This window comes from Struthio camelus, chromosome 2, assembly GCF_040807025.1.
Source record: "Struthio camelus isolate bStrCam1 chromosome 2, bStrCam1.hap1, whole genome shotgun sequence".
NCBI classification, from domain to species: domain Eukaryota; kingdom Metazoa; phylum Chordata; class Aves; order Struthioniformes; family Struthionidae; genus Struthio; species Struthio camelus.
The window spans coordinates 98,818,133-98,831,356 of NC_090943.1; the positions used below are offsets into that span (position 1 = coordinate 98,818,133).

A 13,224-nucleotide genomic window follows, 5' to 3' on the forward strand; every position below is an offset into this window, starting at 1 on the left:
CATAGCTCCAAAGTGCCAAGACAATTTGGATTTCAAGGCAATTCAGGTTTCCTACAACTTGATTTTTCCTTCAGCTGAGGTACTCCTAATTTCACAGAGCAGAGAATCAGGTCTTGAAGCTAAGAACTGTTTCTAAATATGATGGCTTTATGCTGTCATAGGCATAAAAGATATGTAGGAAGTGCTGTACCACACAGCACTAATGTTTCAGTATAGAATGCGATGCAGAATAAGCATGATATATGTTCTTTCCATGTTTTTTTTTTACTTCTATCTTTGCTTGTGATAAAACAATTATTACATTTTCAGTTAGTATGCTCTAAAAATCTCTTTATTGACCAAAACCTGTATTGCTCTTTTTAATTGCATAGACAATATTTGTGAGCATATCTCCTTTGCTTGAGCAAAATAGGTAGTGGTGGGCTTAGCTCTTATTTCTGTAGATGCTGTCTTGCACCACTCTGGCAAGGTTAAGGACCTTAGTGTAATTTAAGCAAATATATAAATATCAGAGTATGCAAATTCTGGTCTGTGAAGGGGTAGTAACTATTATTCATATAAATTAGCTGCACTGACTCATTTTGTTGATGTCATCGCTGTGCCTTATTTAAAATAAAGCTTTACATATCTTCTACTAAAGAATTTGGATTGTTCCATTCTTAAAAAAGGAACATCAGAGGAATATCTGCACCTAATTGTGATTGAGCCTTTATATAACTGCTACTTTTGTTCTTTCATATCACTGTTTCTCCGAAATCATTTTTTTTCTCAGTCTAGGATATGAACTTCCTTGTGCTGATAAGAAAGCACTGGAACTGTCTTAGCCATTTCGCAGTCAGGTGATTATGACTCACTATCAAGATGTCTGGGAGAAATGGCATCTCTTAATGTGAATTATTTGCTATAGCTATTACAGCACAGAAATATGTATTTCAAAAACTTCAGTTTCTAATATGGGCTGATATTCAGGAATGATGTTCTTGTATCTTGTGAATGTGCCAATTTCCATTTGTAAGATTGTGAGTGGTTACAAATCTCATGACAAGATGTACATACTTTTGGCATCTCTGCTGACACCTCTGTCAGAGCATGAAGCTACATTCTCTAGTGCCTCCTCTTCGCAGTAGACTATACCTGTTGTGTGAATGGAGGCTACCCTAGGCATCTTCCCTTCCTTCCCTGCTTAGAGCAGGGTCACCTGGCTTCCCCAGCACCACCACTCCTTAGTCTTTCCTAATGCATTCCCCGACACCTGACCCTTTACAAGCCAGCTTCCCAGCTTTCTTCTGTCACCCTTCTAACAGTAAGCAAAACATCCATAAGCTTTTCCAAACACCTTTTTCAATCTAACTTGGAATTTGGTCTCATATATTGAGTTATCCCAAGCATCTTCCTATCCTCAAGACAATATGTATGTGTACATGTTGTGGCAAAAGCACATCCACACAGTGACTTTCAGGACTTTCAGCTATTAAATGTCACATATGAACCTGTTTAGCACCCAGCACCTATGTATGTGCAGTATCCTGTATGTCAGAAGACTTAAAGGACAGTTGTGTGCAGCTTCACTGTGAGTGGTAATCTACTGTTCAACAATAAAAAGCTCATTATAGTAAAAGCATCCTCTATGAATTTATGTCTATCTGGTGACTGGTACTGAGGCAAAACAATCACATCTGTTACTGTTCAACAGGATGCCAGGTCTCTCCCTAAAGAAACATAAAAATTTAAGATGAAATATAGTAACCCTAATGCAACTATAGCAGTGGTTATTTGTCAACATTAGGGTTAGAAGCAACATCTGTTTAAATAATGTAAGGTCCTGAAAGCACGTTGCCAATTTCCTGGTAAAGCCAATACTTCAAATGTGTTCTCTGCTTACAGTAATCATGGTAACTGATATAACGTAGGAGTGGGAAGTCTTGCATGTGATTGATACTGTCATAGTGAAGGTAAGAATCTTCTGATGTGAGTGGAAGTTGCTTATGGAGACCCAGGTAGTATCAACCTTTCCTGCCAAACAATAAATACAGGGATCTCCTATTGATGTGGAAGTATCCCAGTAAGGGCAGAAATGCTTTGGTGTAATAGAAGACTTATACTTGCTTAGAAACACCAAAGCAAATTTATACTTTTAAAGTCATGATTTCTGTAGCTTTGACTTGTAACTTTCAGCAATGTGGAGAGGGCAGTCTGCTAAACCTCTGACCTGCCTACTGCATGAGCCGTATTGCTGGGAAATCTCAGCTTATCACAGATGGCAAGTATAGCCTTTGCATTCGAGCAGCAGTGTGGTTCCAATTTTTCCCCTGTACAATGCACTTCGTACCTTTTGAAGATTTTTAGCTTCCCAAGGAATACCCTTTGGGCAAACTTACTAAACGCAGCTAGTTACCCCATAGTAAATAACACAAACCAACAGAAAAATGTCAACAGTTGCATGAAAAGGAATTTAATTATATAATAAAGAAAAATAAATATTTTTGAATGTATAATACTAATCTTTATTGAATAAATCAGTGCATAATACTTGTGTGTTGTACCTAGTGCATCAAAGCCTCCCTTTCTTCTCAGATAACTGCAGGAAAATAGTCCCCTCTATGAAACAGGCCAAATGCACATCCGATCTATGATCAGTCTGGTTTCCCAAGGGCAACACCTATCTCATTCTAAAGACTTTAGCAAGTGTATTTCTGTAAAGAAGCCAGAAAATTTTCTTTCCTTTCAGCTGGCAGAACTAAATAACTCCTTCTGATGTCTGTAGCTCGAACTGCTCTCATCACTAATCCGTTTAGAAAAGGAATCCTGCATCTTTGATGCAGGATTAAATTCATTTGTCTGTGTTGTGACTCTGAGAGGGGGACTTATGCTCCCAAATCATTTAAGTGCTTTTACAAATGCCATGCTACTCACACAACTCTGCTAGAGCGGGCCTGTGTTCTTGAACAGCCATACCTTGCCATTCCAGGATGTTAGTGAAAAATGCAGTGGTTCACCACAGTTATGTAGTGAATATGGATTATTGACATTATCATCAGTATATTAGATATTTAAAAGGTCTTTTTTCAGGTGTGAAGAATTTGGGGGTGATGTCTTTTATTAACCACAGAATATGTTTCAGCACTGGTTTGACAGTGCGAATCAGTCATACCTGTATATATGGGCTTCTTGCCCCAGCTTCCTTGTGGAATAATTCATGCAGCCTTATGTCTGTGTCTTGATTTTTTACTCTTTGTGGCTCATTTATATAATACTATGTTTTTGACCTGTATATCATTTTTCCTTCCCCTGTTAAACTGAGGTTAACAGTACTACCATTTATCCTGTAAATTATGGTCTGTAATTTTGTAACATTTTTGTGTATCCAGAACAGATGGGAGCATACTTTCAAAATTCTTCCAAATTGTTTGTTTACATTATGTTGCCATCCCTTTATGATGGTAATTGTAGTACTTTAAGAATTTCATTTTTGTGCTATAGGCTGATTCCCTCTCCTTCCTCTGTTTCTGAGAAGCTGTCATTCTGAGATGCGTAGTCACTCAGTATATGGTATAAAGATCTATGCTAAAATATGGAAAAGGGATATTGTACCAATCTGAAACAGTATTTAACAGCCATCTAAAATGTCCATAATGTTTTCCAGTGAGATCTTGTGATTCTATAACATATACAGATATATGCACTTGGTATGGTACGTTGCTATAGGAATAGGACCATGTTATTTTTATTTCTCTTTTGCTGTTGCTTCATCACTTTCTTCCCCCATTCTGTCTGGAGTATGGCTTAGTGGAGCTGTCCTGGGAACAGGAGCATTCTGTGCCTGCTCTGCATTTACTTGTTTATATCCTTCACTCCATTAAGACTAGCAATAGTGAAGTAGCAAGTTCTCTGCCACTGAAAAATTCTAGGAGGTGTTATGACATTTTGAAAGTACTTTCTGGTCTAAATATTTCTAGATTGCTTGCATTCCCTATTTTTCACTTCCTGCTGTGTAAATGGGTGGGTATGTGGAGGAACAGGCGCTGATGTTCTACTACATTAGTTTTGTTTTCCTATTTGGAAATTCCTATTATCTTCTTCCATATACTTGCTTTCCTATTCTTACACTTTCTTCTAATCCATGACAAAGGGAGGTGGAGAGAAAGCTTACATCTCGCTTACCATTCAGAGCATGCATATCAGAAAGAAGGTCATTAGGCTATGCTTGCTCCCTAGATGAAAACAGTGTTTTCAAAAGGTAGTCCATAAGCAACAGTATTCCCCAGTCTAAACTGTATTTAGAACTGTTCTGAAAGGTGGAGAGAAAAGTGAAGGAAAAATGTCTTATCAGATTTCAACCTCTCTAGTCATTGGATTTTCATAGGTTCCAAAAGCCAGGAATGTAAAGCATACATAACTGGTTGCATGCAGAAAATTCAATAATAATTTAATTGTTTTGGATTCTAGAAACAAAGCCATGAAAAACAATCCTAATCTTGGGATCCTTCCTAAAGAGTTCCAGCTCTCTTCATAAACACATATTTCATCCAAATAAAATAACTACCCTAAAATGCTTACTGACATATGGTATTATAACATGATAAAATTGCAAGCAGAGGGAAAAGCACACAGTGACGCGAATGATAAAAAGTGGGCCTAACAGCACTTCAGTAGAAGGGTATGTGGTATGTCTGTCTATCTGTTCAGCTCTTTCCTCAGCATAGTAGTCCATGTTTGCCAGAGTTCATAATGTCGTATTGACTGGTATTCTGTGTGAGTCACACATCTTTCTCAAGGCTAATGAAGGAATGCTAATACTTCTTTGTGGGGGATAAGCAGAGGGGGACAGAGAATTGAAATGACAACTGAAAACAAAATTTACTATTTTGAACAAACGAGTGAAAAATGATGTCACCGGATATGGTAGTTGATGCCCTGAATTAAGACAGCTTTAAATTAGAAACAATCAATCACAAACACTAGAAACATGGTTTGAGCGCTTTGCATGTGCTAGCATAATGTATTCATCCAGAAGACTTGATCTAAACCTATTATTTGTGGAAATATACAGAGTTCCATGTTAAATTCAGGTAATTCTAATAGTTCTATCAGTGTATTAGTCATTCTTCCATAAAGAGAAGACTGAGAGGCGATCTCATCAGCGTGTATAAGTATCTGAAGGGGGGGTGTCAAGAAGACGAGGCCAGTCTCTTCTCCGTGGTGCCCAGCAACAGGACAAGAGGCAATGGGCAGAAACTGAAACACAGGAAGTTCCATCTAAACCTGAGAAAAAACTTCTTTCCTGTGAGGGTGACTGAGCATTGGAACAGGTTGCCCAGAGAGGTGGTGGAGTCTCCTTCGCTGGAGATATTCAAAACCCGCCTGGACGTGATCCTGGGCAATATGCTCTAGAGGTCCCTGCTTGAGCAGGGAGGTTGGACTAGATGATCTCCAGAGGTCCCTTCCAACCTAAACCATTCGGTGATTCTGTGATAAAAGGAAAGACTTTGAGGAAAGGATACTGTCAGAGAATATACATAGTTCCTGTAAAAATAAAATAACAGTGAAGGCTACCAGGACTGTATCAAGAGTGTCTGTGATTTTGAGTGCTGCACTGGTACTATTTTTCCTGTCATGTGCTTGCTACAGTGAAAGGAGCCTTAATCTCTTTTTTTCTGTATCTGTCAGAAACCTGAGAATGATTGGGAAATCTGCACTTAACATTGTAGGTTTGGTGTGATTCAGTTTCTCCCCTCGGTTTTATGCCTGTTACGGAGCATGACAAATGAGGTTTAAGAAAGCAAGTGAAATCACAAGATCTAGGTTCTAATTACATTTCTGAGAGAGATTTTTTGGTAAAGCAATGTAACTTTGTGCCTCAGAGTTTCTATGGCAGCTCAGGAAACCTCTGTCTACAGATGTGAATTTCTTTTTGTTATTTTGAATTCTATGCAGCTGTAGTAAGCTACAAACTCTGTTTTGTATTCTGAGCATTACTGTGATTACATGAGTATATTACGCCTTCACCTTACCTTGACTGAAGCATACTGGGAATATGAGGAGAAATGTTTGCACCTTGCCGAAAGCCAGCAGTGAAAGTTTGTTAGGGCTTGATGATTATTTATACAAATGAGAGTACCAGTGGACAAAATACAAACTGCAGAAGAAAACAATTTTTAAGTCTGGATTTTAGGAAAGTTAATGACCAAGAAACACCATGGAAGCTCTGAAGAGCGGTGAGGGAGGTCACCTGAGGTAAGGAATGGAAATCTTGAGTTTCCCAACTCTTTTTTTGCTGCTCAGTGATTCATGCCCACACACACTCCTTTTTTTAATGAACAAAGCAGTATTTAGAAAAAGCTGGCGCTCAAATTTAAAGAGAAACATAGGGATATGTCTCCTTGCTCGGCAGGACAGTTGCCTTGCAAGATACTGGCTTGAACAACCTCAGTTTTTTGAGAGGCATCTAACTTCTGTCTTGCTCTTGGTGAGTTCCTGAAGACAGGGGAGCTGATTTCTCATGCCAAGCAAGCTGGACTCTTTTCTCTCTCTCTCTCTCCCAGGCTTGTTCATTTGCAGACTGAAGCAACATAATTCTTCTGTGTTTCTATGACAGTAAACATTATCTTTAAAAATGAGCAAGACAAGTTAAGACAAACTCCTCTTGGTTGCCAAATAGATTCTTCTCACAGTCATAGGCATATTTTCTGTCAGCTCACAACTGCGAATGTTTTTGCTGTGCTCAGCCCTGCGTATGCTTTGAGGTACGTAATACAAAACACTACTTAGAGTTTAGATATTTTCTGTATAATAGATGAACAAAGTATGACAGAATTTTGATGCTTATGATGTGTGATACTGGTTTGACAGAAAATCTAACAGTGTGAGTTTCTCTGTTACCTGAGAAAATGTTGAATGGGGTGTTTGATGTATAGTTACTTCATTGCATAGACTATATTTTTTCTGTCAGGGCCCTGAGTGCAATAATAGGCCTCAGTGGCCTTGACCAGCCTGCCCTAGGGCTGCCCCTCCGAGGCCCCCATTTCAACCTAGCTCAAGGCTGTCAGTCCCTGCCCCACAACACCCTACTGGTGCTGGGCTCCAGCCCCACCACAGCCCTGCCCCTGCCCAGCCACAGTACCTGCCGATCCCAACCTCAACCTGCAGGCCTCAGCCTAGCCTGGCCTCAGCCTGGACCTGTCACCATGGACCTGTCCAGGGATCATGGGGCTGTATCTGACCCTGGTTACCCTTTCCAGACCTGATCCTGGCCCAACTCCTTGGCTTGACCTCACACCTACCTCATCACTACCAACTTGCTGATGATTCGGACTCTGGGCTGCCCTCAGCTGCCCCCTAGCCTGCCCTGCTGTCTCGCTGGGAGCAGTGGGATGGGCCCTGGCTGATGAGGCTTATGTCCTGCTGGCCCTGGGATCCCCCTCAGCTGCTGGCTCCCTGGCCCTTAGGGAGGAGCTGATCCTTATTGCACCCTGACAATATTGTAATCAATGCAGGTATGTCAGTAAGTTGCATAGATTGTAAGAGTATTCTCCCAGAAAACCTCATATCTCTGCATCTGTTTCAGTTCTAATCAGTATATTTACAGACCTCTGCAGTACTGGCTTTGCCCTTTTCATTTCATTGGTTATATCTATTCTCCTGAGTGGTAGAACATACCTTTTCCATCAAGGCGTTAAACTGCTCTTAAGTTAACAGTGCAGCACGTTAGGGACCAGACCAGCTTATCTTTTTCAGTTCCTTTAAAAAATGTATGTTATAAGAAAGATGTAATTGTCTTTCAAAAGACAGAATGGAGGTGCATAGGAATGTATGCATGAAGTAGAGATTCTCACATTTTTTGGGTTATCAGCCACATGTTAATAGAGAAGATGTTTTGCCATCACAGACCCATGTCATCCATGCATCAACTGCAGCAATGGGCCATCAGCAAACGAAGACTAGAAAACAAATGTGTTTATCTTTCTTTAAAGCAATGTGTTAGGGGTTATTTATTTATTTCCTTTTGAGAATCATTAATGGCATTCTTTGGGGACTTCATTCAATTTTCTTGTCCTCCCTACCCTCTTTCTCCATGACACATACATTAATATCTACTTTCCCCTGCATTTTCTTTTCTCAGCCATCTGACCTCATTGTCCCCATTAAGTATGCTGTGACCTGGTTCCTTTTTCCCCGAACTGATTTCCTTATCTTCTGTCTCCTACTTCCCTCCCTGAGAATGTATTTCAAAAGATTAATGTCAGAGAGTATGACCTAGAATAGTACTTTGTTCATTGGTTACTATGCTACAGACATAGATCAAGCCAGTAAACTATGAATGCAGATATCTATTTTTTTGGTAATTCTTAAGCTTTCTAAATGGAATTAAATTGGATTAATTAATGCAGAAATTGGCAAGTAAAATTCTGTTCCCATGTCAATTTGAGTGTAGGCAAGAGCAACGTGAACATCTGTGTCTTGCTTCAGTCATTAGCTTTGGTTTGCCATTTGCTCTTTGTCCTTTGACTGTTTCTGCAAAAGAGACCTCTTACCTAGGACCGCTTGTGAGGTTGTCAGGTGTCCAGCAGGAACTGGAGTTGCACTAACAGTAAATTTAAGATGCTGGAGCAGATGCATAGAGTTTCCAATACATACTGCTAGTTCATGGAAGTCAATAGAGAGCATTAGTAGCAAGAGCATAACTTGACCAAGTTTAATTCATTCATCTTAGTCAAAACACTTTGCTTTTATCTGAAATTAGTTTTGTCCTTCAGGTTGTCCAAAGATTATTTGAAATTTTTACAATACAATTGAACTCAGTATGCTCTAAAGCAGTTGAATTCATCAAGTTTATTGTATAGACATGATATACAGTTTTCCTTTTCAGGACATAACTTTGTAATAGATAGGACTACTTTATTGGCAGACCACAGAAATACACTTGTGCTCTGTTTTATAGAAAATGTCATGCATAATATACTGTGAAATGCCCCTCACAAATGCATAAGACTATAACTTACAGAAAGTAGTTGTGTAAAGACATTCTACTGAAGTTAATTAAGGCAGTCAGGCATAAAGCCGATAACACAGAGACGAAAAAAATTGAAAGATCTAGGGCAGGGAGAAAATCTGTGCTTCTGACTGAGATCTGAAAAGAGAGTGAACTGATGAGGCAGAGAGAAAGAGGCAATCTGTCTCAGATGGCAGGTTGTGGATGAGAAGGTGGTTCTGGTAAGAGTAGTAAGTGTGAAGGAACAGCAAGAAGCCTGGCTCTGGAGAAGCCTGGCTCTCTGAAGAGGAGAAATGGAAGAGGGGAGAGAAATGTGGTGAGCTAGAGAAAGTCCACGAAAGGTTTGGAAAGTAAGAACAAGAAAATTTGAAGCTGGATCTTGTACTGCATGGAAAGCTGAGCTGCGGGAGGTTTCAGAAGTCAAAGTAGTTGTGAAGAAAAGAATAGAAGATAGGGGTGAAGACTTTAAAAGGGCAGTAGCCAAAGAGATGGTGTTCAAAGGTGTTTTTATGGTGTGATGATACATATGTCTGCACACTTGACGTTGAATCCTCTCTTGTGCTTTGATTGTTGCACATCACCAAAAAGGAGTCTCACAGCTTATCCTCTCAGATATCTGTTCTACCATGTAAGCAGCAGGATAGAGTATTTTTTATTGCTCAGAAGACATCCTAGGCTGGGGAGACCAATCAACACAGCAGCTCATTCATCGTGAACCTAAGATGGAATTGTCTGTTAATAATAACCAGGCTGTAGCCTGTACTGCAGGCAGAGCCCTGCTCTCCAGTAGGGCTATTTCCTGCCTCACATTTCAGGCTTTGTCTGCTGCCTGCAGTGAAACACTGCCCCATTGGTGCAGCTACTGAAGGAGCAGCTGGATGGATGAGATGATGCCTTTACTGTCTCTTCCAGCATCGCCCAGAAAAGGACTGGTATTAAGTAGGAGCGCTGGAAGAAGACGACGGTAGATTGCAAGTATGGGCCTATTCACTTGCTTGTTCACTTGGAGTGAAAGTTCTCTCCAACAAGTTAGCATGGTAGCTGCACGCCGCACAAAGTCATGCCATGATAGCTGCCTTTCAGCAAGGCAGAGATGCATTGCAGACAGTGAAGATATTTACAAAGGCTGATTCCTACAGGGCAGTAGAGGAATTAATGTTGTCTGAAAATACTTAAGTTTTGTAGCTAGCTTTGTATGTATGAAACTTCAGCACAAACAGCTGTGATTTCTTCTGAAAAGAATGCCTGGATATGTTAAAAAAAACACAAACAGAAAACTCCTGCTAGCATAGCTATGTGGAATAAAACAGTTAAACTATTTCCATAGGGGTATGTTATTTGTGAATGCCTGTACTATGTGAATAGGATGTTGAAATACAGTCTGTAAGACTGACGTTTTCAGGAGAACTGGTGTACTACTTATGCACATTTCTAGAAAGATACAACTGGTAGAAAACTACTGAGCTAAAATAATAGGTAGTTAAAATATTAATGGAATGAGGGAGGTCAAGCAGAACCAGTGAGTCAGTAAGTTACCAGTAAACAAAAGTAAACATATAAAAGGTCATTTGTCCCATGTTCTTCCTGGAAGTAAAAGGCTCTTTAGTCATTATGGAACGAGCTTCTCTTGTGAGTACAGCTCCTAGTTTGATCTCAAATTATTTTTTATCCTAAAGATCTCTTATTGGTGGTACTTTCATGAACATGAATTATTCAAAGTTTAAATTCAGGAAAGGTTTATTATTGAAGTGCTGAGGTTTTTTTTTCTGAACTGCAGTGGACTTATAAAATGAGAAGGGTCATTGTAATGGAAATTAATTAGATTATTTTTCACTCTGTGATGGTCTTACTGATTTCAGTGTAAGAAGAAGATTATCCTGCAACAATCAGAAGAGTCAAAATTTACATTTTGCCTCAGTTGTTTCCGAGAGCTGCTCCTATCTTAGGTACTCATGGCAAGAAGGGAATTAGAAAGACAACTTAATTTTTGCAACATTTTCACAACTCCAAGGAGCAAAAAGAACCGTAAAGCAAATCTCTTCCACAGTTCCTATTACAGCCAGGAGCCTCTGTCTGGAAGCAGGACAGTTCTCCCAACTACTGGATGGTAACACTACTCCTTTGTTCAGGTTCCTATAATAAATATTCATGCTCTTGTGAGTGCCTATATCTGCAAGGCCTGGTTAGGTATGCAATCAGCCTTTTTCATTTGTTTCCTTTTCTTACGAGAAATGGTTTGTAGGTTGGCAGGTGAGTAATTGTGGCCTCTATCAACCTGACACATTGTTAAGCTAGTGGCTAACAAATAAAACTATAAAGCTATCATCTGGTGTATTTTGAATCTTTCGGCAAAATTGGCTAGCATGATGGCTCTGTGATTATCGTATTCATGGGAAGATATTCCAGCAATATTTATGGCCTTCAGAAGACACAATTTATTTTTAAAAATTGACGGTGTCTTAGGAGAAAAAATTTTCATGTGATACTCCCCAAACAGCATTATTATATTACAAGAATGTTTTATGATGAAAAGCAAAGACTTTTAAAGGATTTAGTCTTTATTTTTTTTAGAAATGTCTTTTAATTGTGTCATATTCTTTTTGTTGAAGTCAAAGATAATTGCTTTGGGAAAAAAAAGTCTTAACCAGAGGGAGTTTTTCTTCAGGTTAGTCTACCATTCTGAGGCTTTTTTGATCATCAAAGTTCTGATCAATGAGGTCAATGGAAACCTTTGCATTAAAATCATGCATGACTTTAGAATTAGGCAGTAGTTAATTAGCATTTATGTTTGTAGATCATTTGAAAGAATTATGTGTGGTGGAGACCAGCATGTGATACGGAAGAAGCAAAGAATATTAGGATTCAGATGGAGCGTAGAAACTGAATACTATTTAGCAGTGAACATGTTGTGAGATTTCAGCAAATCGGAGGTCTCTCAAAGAGATATTAACTTTTCACTAGTTATATACTGTACTTAAAACAGACATTAAAAACAAATTTTAGGAAGGAGAAAATATGCTCTCTGAATAGGCAACACAGTGGCTGTCTCACTGAGCCTGCATCTGTGCAGCAGAAGAAGAAAAAAACCTAAGCTTGAATTTCAACAGCTATTTGAAGATTTTCTTTCAATGGATAGAGTCTCCTGCTAAGCTGCTCACATTATTTTTTTCATTCACGTTTGCCTGACAGATGTATTTGAAGCTAAAGAAAACCTGAGGGTAAAAGAAATAAACCTGAAGTATTGGAACTCTGGCTGCCAGGGTCGGTGAGAGAGTCTTGATTTGAAGAGTTGAGAAAGCCGCATGAAAAAAAGATCCAGATCTTAGAAAGGTGCACATAGTAAAGAACAAATGTCATGTCTGTGTAGTGCAATAGATCGATTCGTTGCATAGGACCAGGCATGCAGGGCTCTCTAGAGATACACCAAGACTTCCAAAAAACCTCTCCAACTTCTACCCTCACACAAAGACAAAGCAAATTCAGACCAGCTCCTGCGTAAAATGGTGCCAGTGGCATCAGCCTTCCTGAGGGGGAATAAGAGTGCTACCGGGGATACCCAGGCCTGTGCCTGTGAAAGCACAATCCAGCCCAGGCTGTTCTTGTACACAATTTTGCATTTTGTATGCCTTTGGGGTGAGAAAAATCAGGCCCACGGGAGCTGCACTGTGCCCCTGGGTGCCCTAGGAGGGAAGTTGAATCAGCAAGAATTAAGTAGGAGGCAAAACCGGCAGCAGTGGTTCCTCACCTAACGTTTAACTCAGGTTTCCTCTGGGTATGCATAGCTTTGTGGCATATGTGTTTAGGAACAGAACATCTCTGCTGCCTCTCCTTTTACCTTCTCTCTTTTGGACAGGCTAAGTGCCTCCATAGCATTAGCTTGGTGCAGTGATCTGTTTATATTCTCCATCTCTTCTGCAAGAAGGGGAAGTTTTGTGTGCCCTCTCCATGTGTGGGACTGGGTGACTGGCTGCAAAGGGACAGGGCATTACATATTTGCAGGCTTAAAAACTTGCTTTCCATCTTTCTGAGGTGAGACTTGTTAGGTAATGCTGTCAGGGTAATTCAGTGGCTCCCCTTTTCTGCAAGGTGAGTTACCATTCTTGGCCCATGCTGCTTTGGCTGGATTGTTGCTGATCATCTGGGTTAGCACAGGTATTTCTACATTATGCTGAAGGCTACCTTGTCAATATGCAAATCTTCTTCTCTGGGCCTCTTCTGTCACATCTAGTAAGACC

General features: G+C 39.8%; 1 long non-coding RNA gene across 6 annotated transcripts in view; it reads left to right on the forward strand.

Moving 5' to 3' along the window:
• Positions 1 to 13,224, forward strand: part of LOC104146069 (uncharacterized) — a 488,271-nt gene that overhangs the window by 23,721 nt on the left and 451,326 nt on the right. The gene's annotated exons all lie outside the window — the stretch shown is intronic.